We start from the raw sequence: 8675 nt of genomic DNA, 5'->3' as shown, positions 1-8675 counted from the left end.
TGCTACTCATTGGCGTCAGGTGATTGCTGATTATTCTTGTTGATTAGTGAATATTAGGATCTTGGTTATTTTTACAAGAAAAATAATGGGTATATATATATATGACATATATATGATGTTATTCGATTCAACTCCAAATCAAATTCGATCGAATCTATTGACCCTTAATCCTAAACTCGATTGAGTCTCCGACTCCGAAAACATAGTTTTTTTTTTTTTTGGGTAATAGCAAGACATGAAGTTAAGACAGTTGATGCCGCTAACTCCAACACCATCATATGAGCTGTGTTCAGCTATTTTGAGTTGTTGTTGGGCCTTTGTGTCTTCTTTCAACTCCAGTAATAGGCTTTTGTTGATTAATTTAAATCTAATCCCAAATTGAACTCCAAAAGCCGGCAACTCTTGAAGCTAACTCAGAGACTTAAATACCCAACCCAAACCCCTCCCAGAACCGATGTGGGATAACTAACCTAAAGGGGGAACCCTGCTGCTAAGTGGGATACTACCATCCAAGAACCCAATCCTAGAGTTAGTTGTCTTCTTTCAACTTCAGTAATAGACTTTTGTTGATTAATTTAAATATAATTCTAGATTGAACTCCAAAAGCCTGCAACTCTTGAAGCCAACCCAGGGACTTAAATACCCAATCCAAACCCTTGTTGGGCCTTTATGTGGTACTACTAATTGGTAGACACAAACACAGGCAAATTAATTATTTACAGCTTTCAAATTGATTTGTTGTCCTTTTGGATAATACTACTAACTCAAATCGAATTAGAAAATCACTCATATACGTTCATTAATCTAGTACTTGTACTTATCGAAGGAAGTAATTTCTTGAATAAAATGAGAAAGTAAACAGAAAAGTTTGACATGAATGATAAATAAATAAATAAATAACGCAGCGCAGTTCATTCATCAAGCTACAAGTCACCGTAGTTGGATCATGAATGCCACAAAGTTGAAGAAGGTTCTTCTACGGCCTTGGTTGGTTTCGATACATAACCAGAGTTTGTTTTTGGGCTGGAAAAATCACACAGTCATTTTGCAAAAATGGGCCAAATTTAGAGAATGGGCTTTTCTCACGTGGTCGGGCATGTCAACGTTTATTCCATTATGTGATATCTTTCGCTATGGACCACAAACAAGCATAGCTTTGATTCCGAGCTCTTCCCATTCCCGATGCAAATTCTTCTCCACGTTGTTACTAAATGGACGCTAAAAGAAGATGAAAACAGATATTTTGGTCCAGTCTGAATGAATGTTCCCCGCTGTCATGACCTTGACTTTACCTTGCAAATATAAATTGAGCGATGATACTTCCATTTTTCTTTTTGTAAGTTTCCAAAAATAGAAGGAAAAAATATGCTCAATTACTATAGTATTTTCAAATAGATTGACTTAGGACCATAGTTATTAAATCCGGTTAGGAGCTCAATCCGGAGAGGTGATCGAGCTGTGGGTTGCATAATAGTTATATTATGTAATATTATAATATATTTTAAATTATAAATACAATATAATTTTTATGTTGGTGGTTAGACGGCAACTTAATTGACGATTTTTTTTTTCGATTCACCAATTGAAACGTCGGATCATTGACGGGTCAATAGGTTTGATTAACAATCCAACTCGATCCTATGATCCGTTCACCGAGTTGACCAGTTTAACTGTTGAGGCATGTCAAGTTTTATAACTATGGCATTTGAACATATTGGTAAGTTAGAGTGTTTATAAAAACAGTAATAATTATCTATGTACCATATACAAAAAAGAGGAGGTTTTTTTGTGTAAACTAAAACCTGTCACTTTGTGATATTTCTAAATTAGTACTTTTTATAACTAACTATCCACTAGCTCCCTCTTTCTCTTTTTTTGATTATTACCCACTACCAAACAACTATCTATTTACATTTTGCATAGTTTATTTTGGTAAATTTTTCACCGTAGGTATTATAAAAAATATAAAATTGCCTCATAAGAATGACTTTAACAAATATTTAAAAAATTGTATATAATTTTTTTTGCTAGTTGTGCACGCAACAAGTTTGCCTCAAACATTAGTGTGATTGTGAATAAAACTAGTAGTAGTAGCAGCAGCAGCAGTTGTTGTTGTTGTTATTATTATTATTATTATTGTTGTTGTTTTTTTGGTTTGAGGACTCCAGGAAAACAAAATATAGAGGGGTTGAGATTTGAATCAATTAAACACTAGTCAAGCAAAAGGCATGGAAATTAAGTTTTGGCAACAGGGTATGGCCATGTGGGTATGAGATTTTTGGAAAGAAATTTAAAGATTCATCAAAACTCTGTAGTCTGTACCCGCATAGACTGGGAGGTTTTCATTCTCTCCACCAAAAGGAAAAAACGAAAGGGAGGAATGATGATTGGTAGGTTTTCAGGAACCATGATTCCCAAATTTAATCCCAAACTTGAAAAGCAAAACATAAAAAAGTTTAGCAGTAGTAAAATTTACTGCTAGTAGCCTTATAGCCCGATCCCCTCCGCTCCTCTCTAACCAGCCAGCCAGCCAGCAAGCCAAGCCAAGCCATTGTCCACTACCCTTCCTCGGCCACAAGCTGTCGCTGCTCATCCTGGTTCCTCCCATCCCCCTGTTGCTCAACTCCACAAGTATCGCCCAAGGATAAAAAAAAAAAAAGGTATCTCCCAAAGCATGCAATTTTTCGGAGGATCCGAGATCAGTCCATCGCCGCCGGTCCCGACTGCAGCGGGGAATAACGCCCACATGTTATACGTGTTCAACAGGAATGGAGTATGTCTGCTGTACAGGGAATGGAATCGGCCACTTAAGACTCTCAGCCCCCAGCAGGATCACAAGCTCATGTTCGGTCTCCTCTTCTCTCTTAAATCCTTGACTGCCAAAATGGATCCAACTAGGTTTGTTTTCTCCTTCTTTCGATCAAATAATTTTGGAATTATTTTTTCTTTTCTAATAATTAGACGACCCTTTTCTTTTGTTATTCCACTTGACGCTTGATTCAACTTACGTATTGGTTAATTCCAATTCCCACCCCGCCCAGTTGTCTGATAATCAATTTGGCCTCCATAACGTGCATTAGCATTACAATTTTTCTTTTCTAGCTTTTTAATTCCAAAAAAGATGATCCGTTTCTCCAACCAGACTGTCAGGCTATTGTCAAGGCAGTTTAATACGAGGTTCATGCCTAAGGAGAGAGATAATAATCTGCCTCATGATCAGAAGTACTTTGATAGGCATTTCTAAAGTTTGGGTATTCTTTTGTAATCGTGTTAGTCTTTTGATAAAAGAAGAGTGATTGAAGAGTATACTGGTGGTAAAACATATGTACATTTGTTGATGTATATAAAGAAGTTCATGAGTCAATATATGTGCACTTTAAATGACCACCCACAGTAGCAGCTTGATGGTGTGATGTGAGAATTTTTACCAGAAAGGATTGGCCATTATTTGGTCAAATTGAAAGTAATCCTGAAGACTGGTTTTGCATCTCATTATTGTCCTGGTATAAAAATGTTTCTTAATCATATCTTTGAAGACATACTAATAAGAGTGACTTTCTTACATTATTGTTTGATCTCTTTGGCAGCGCTGATAAAGGAAATCTTGGAGTCCCACAATTACCTGGGCAGGGATGTTCGTTTCACAGCTTCCGCACTAATACCTACTAACTTAGTTTCATGGAGAGTCCATCTGGGATTAAGGTCTGTCCAGATGATTGCATGAGTATATATGCTTGCATTCATATAGATGGCTATGTAGCAAGAGTATCAAGACATTTATCTGTTGTCTGACTATCACTTGCTGGCAGTTAGCATAACTTTTTTCCATGACAAGTTGAAAAACTCTCTTGTGAACATGAAAAACCTCTTCTTCCCCATGTATTTATTGGTTTTACAGATCATCCTGGTAACTCATCCTAGGACAGGTGATTGAAGGGAATCCCTCAAGCACATATACAACTTGTATGTCGAGTATGTTGTCAAGAATCGACTGTATTCACCAGGAAATCCAATTAGGTAAGTCGCAGGGTGTCATTCAGTACTTAACATAGTATCATTAATTGGCTGATATATATGCATTGTCAATTCTTTCGTGACTTATACCGATTATTGTTTAATTCTTTGGCAGCAAATGTGTAGGTCTGTGTGCATCTGGTGATGCAACGAGTTTAAATTTTGTTTTGTTAACTTTTTAGATCTACTGCTTTTTCTTCAAACTTCACTTTTGTCTCATAAATCTACTGCTCTTTCTTCAAATTTCAAACTTCACTTTTGTGGTTTGTTTGACTCAAATAGGGTCTTTTATAGTTTTTGGAAAGACACATACAAAGGTTTTAATGTAGTTAAAGCCAGAGAATGATGGAATGCTGAAGGAAAGTCTCTCTAGTACCTAGTTTAGTGAGTATTTAAAGGAATTAACTGCTTCCATAAGCTGCCTGATATTTTGCTGTTGTTGACATCTCTTCTACTTTCTTGTGAAACCTTTCCACTAGAGCTGGCAATTTGTCCCAAGTCCCAATGGGCTACCCATGCCCAAAGGAACTTTGGGCGGGATGGGTATTATAATTTGGTATTGGGTTTAAGTTGGGACACATCCCAACTATACCCATTAATGAATGGGAAAGGATGGGAAATACTTGGGTACCCATTGGGCTCAAATGGCAAGGGCTCCGTTTGGATTAGCTGTTTTTGGTAGGTGTTTTTGAAATATTTTATTGTAGCAGTGTATATGAAAAATTTTTACTATAAAATTTTTTTGAAATATTTGATATATTAATATGGATGGGATGTTTCTTGAGTTATTGTATATTACTGTAACATTGTATTTGAAAAACTTATTTTTTGAAAAAAAAGTCAATCCAAACGGAATCTTAGATTCAAAAATTATCTTTAACAATTTTTATAGTCATACCAGCGAATATAATCTAGTAGTCTTCCTAGTCATTATCCACAAGAATTTCCAGCATTTCAGTTAGTTTAGACCTGTCATCCTTGGACAATGATAAGGATAAATATTCAACATCCTAAGGACCTTGGCCATCTTGATATATGTTGGAATATGGCTGTATATCTATCTTTTCCTTTATTTGTTAATCCAATTTTTGGTGGGAATCTTGAGTATAAAGCACTTGCATGTTTATTTAATAAAACTAAAAGAAATTTAATAAATCAAAAATATTAAAATTATATAAAAATAAAAAATGAATTAAAGGAAAAAAAATATGTAGAAAATGGATTTGGGTATTGGGCGGGATCAATCTAAACCCATCCCAAAATGATCCCGCCCAAGTTAGTCCCAAAACACATATGGGTAAGGTTGGGCCCAAACCCATATGACTCGGTTCCATCTCAAACCCAAGCAAATCCCGCCCATCCCGCCCATTTTGCCACCTCTACTTTCCACCTATTTCCTTGGGAAGACATTTATTTGAGCAAATTACCAGGGTAACTACTAGATTTTTAAATAGTCAAGATTTGATTACTTAACAATTAATAATATATTCTTGCCCACTGAAATATTAAATGTGTAAATTTTGTGCTGTTTCATTTGATTCAACTGTTAATTCTGTCCGATCTAAAAATTCACATAACTTATCAGATATACTATTAATATTTGGATTTGTCAAAATTAATGGTGGAATCAGATGGAATGATTCAAAATTTATATTTTTAATAGTTTAGTGTGTAAAAATATACTATTAATAGTTAAGTGACTAAAACTCAACTATTATTTAAAAAGTTTAGTGACTATCCAAATAATTTGCTTTTATTTATTTTAAGGTCAATGGACCAATTTATAAATGAAGAATATTTTTTTTAAAGTGATAACCGTGTCCAATGGACATGACGGGCTTGTTATTTATTATAAGGTTCTGGACCAATTTATAAATAAGGAAATTTTCTCTTTTCTAAATGTGGTCGCCGTGTCCAGCCTCCTTTTTTGTTTTTTTGAGCAAACTGAATCTCGCTTGTTTCTTCTCCCAAACTCTTATAGTGGCAAACCTTTAAAAGGGTTAATTCCACTTTGTCCCCCCAAACTTTGGACGATTATCCACTTAAGTCCCTAAACTTCAAAATGGGACACTTAAGTCCCTAAACTTATAAATACCTCCCACTTAAGTCCCAAAACTTATAAAATGGGACACTTAAAACCCTAAACCCTTATAAAATGGGACACTTTGACCACCCACGACATTCAGGATTTGTTAACAATTTTCCTTAAGTGGGAGGTACTTATAAGTTTAGGGACTTAAGTGTCCCATTTTGAAGTTTAGGGACTTAAATGGATAATCGTCCAAAGTTTGGGGGGGCAAAGTGAAATTAACCCCCTTTAAAACCCTTCAACAACCTTTTCAGCCTTCATTCTCAGTAAGTCCGTATGCAATTTAAAGTTAATTAAAGCAAACAAAAAACATAAGACGCATAGTCCATTTTGTTGCTCCTCGCTTTATATTCTTCAATTTGCTACTTGATTGACTCTAGATGCATAAAGCTACCATTTTTCTATGTATAATACCAACTTAATTTATACCATTTACTACATTTTATAGCCAATCGGTATACCTCTTTCGACCTATAAAAACAAACTTGCTCACGACAGACGCCCAAGAGTTCTTTTAACTACTACAGTAAAATCTGTATAAATTAAAATAATTTTGGGACCTTACAAATTCTATTAATTTAAAAAGTATTATTAATTAATCAATAAATTAATAATTTATTAATTTGTTGAGTGTACTTACAAATCCAAAGAAATACTCATTTAATCAGCTAAAGCTTTATTTTATTTTATAAAAAATGAATTAATTTATTAATAAAAGAAGGTTAAAAGTTTAATGAATATAAAACTAAGGATGAGATTTAAGTAAATTTAAAATTTAAAAAAAATAATAGACGAAATGTAATTTTGATGAATTATTAATTTATGATATGAATAGGACCAAAAGGTTAGATGAAGTTTTCAAAAAATATATATTATCTTATTATTTCATCAAAATTATTAATTTAACTTGTTATTCCAAGTCGAGATGAAAAAAAATTATTATTTAATAGAAGATATTAATTTATAGAAGTTTACTGTATATTTTACTCTAAATCGTTGTGTATGGGTCATTTCTTAGTGTTGATTTTGTTACATCTCTGTTATCAAATCCTCGGTCTATGACAAATGTTGAAGTATCAAGAATTAGAGGTCTTGGATTGAAGTCCGTTGCCCCCCTTCTCATGATTTTTAAAAAATTTCCTATTATAAGATAATTACCATTTTGTATGCAGTTGAATCATAATTACTCTATATGATCTCTAATTTTTGTATTTCTCTATTCTAATTATATTTCAAGTTTAGACTTTTGTTTTCTCCAGGTAGGAAAAAAATTGAAAATCATTAAAAACTTTCTTGCTCGTAAGAAAGTATCGTATTAGAATTGTGTCACAACTATTTTCCTTTATGTAAATATAAATCAAATTTGTATTTACTAATATATGATTAAACCTAATTGTACAATAACTTAAAATCTACATGACTTGTTATGTGATTTTCAAAAGAACTCGACGGCAGCACCTGAAAAGATTTTACTTAGCTTGGGGATGAAATAAAAAGTTGTTTCCAGCACTATCATGTATTCTGATCATATCAGTTCGCTCAAAAGGCAAAAAAAAAGAACCTTATTTATAAATTGGTCCCTGCTACAAAATAGATAACCGGCCAGCATATTCCGTATTTTAGATTAAAAAAAAATGCCAGTCGTGTCCAGTGGATTCAACGGGCATATAACAAGAAAAGTACCTCTACAGGATCATATTTTTCCAACCTACCTTTTGTTTTTCTTTAATCAAAATATTCCAAGAAATTTACCCTTCATCAACAGACTATTTAAGAAAAGTGTTTGCTGGACATACTTTTAGTTAAATCAAATATAAACCTTTCTAAGATTCCATTGAGACGAGATTTGAGGAGTTCTAAGGAGGATCCAGGCAAATTTCTTTGCAGGCGGATTTTTGTTAGATATTGTATCTTATGGACTACTGAAGGCAGTTTAAGGTTTCAAGAGAAAATAACAATGACGTATGTGCTTCTGTAACCTTTTATAAACCAGTAGCATTCGCACGGCAAGAGGGGTCAAGCGAAAAGGGCTAATTTCTTAGAATATTCGTATAAAAAAAAAACATCCGCCAAATAAAGTTCTGACACACTCTATTTCTCATTCTAGACTCAGCACGGCAGCAAAAATAAAATTTCCATCCGCAGTCTGACAGCATAAAATTCAGCAGGGGTCCCCTTGCATCCGTGCACAGTCAGCATGGCTGCGGCTGACACTTCTCACCCCTTGGTACTTCGGGAAAAAAAAAGCTAGGGGTTTGGTTTTTAAAGTTAGGTTGCTTCTAGTGTGGAAAGTACAGTGAACTCTCTACCGTGGGCAGATGAAGTATTAACAAGACAACTCAGGTGGACATCTTTCACATGTCAATTGGGGCCCAATTAAAATAAGGCAACCGGCTGTAGGGTTGCCTTATTGTCACCTAGGTTTCTTTGAGTGCTTCATCTTAATAATAGTGTGCTATATTTACACAATCTTCACATTTGCTATTTATTTTTTTTGTTTAAAGTAATTTATCCAACTTTTATCATTTAACATTTTTCCCTTTCTTTTGCTCTATTTGAATTAACTGTTTTT

At 34.1% G+C, this 8675-nt stretch overlaps 1 pseudogene; it reads left to right on the top strand.

Moving 5' to 3' along the window:
* Window positions 1–2462: 2462 nt before the first annotated feature.
* LOC113764044 lies at window positions 2463–4052 on the top strand (annotated as a pseudogene).
* The last annotated feature ends 4623 nt before the right edge of the window (window positions 4053–8675 follow it).

Source organism: Coffea eugenioides, chromosome 2 (genome assembly GCF_003713205.1).
Source record: "Coffea eugenioides isolate CCC68of chromosome 2, Ceug_1.0, whole genome shotgun sequence".
Classification (NCBI taxonomy): Eukaryota; Viridiplantae; Streptophyta; class Magnoliopsida; order Gentianales; family Rubiaceae; genus Coffea; species Coffea eugenioides.
This window is presented reverse-complemented; position numbering and strand designations above follow the sequence as displayed.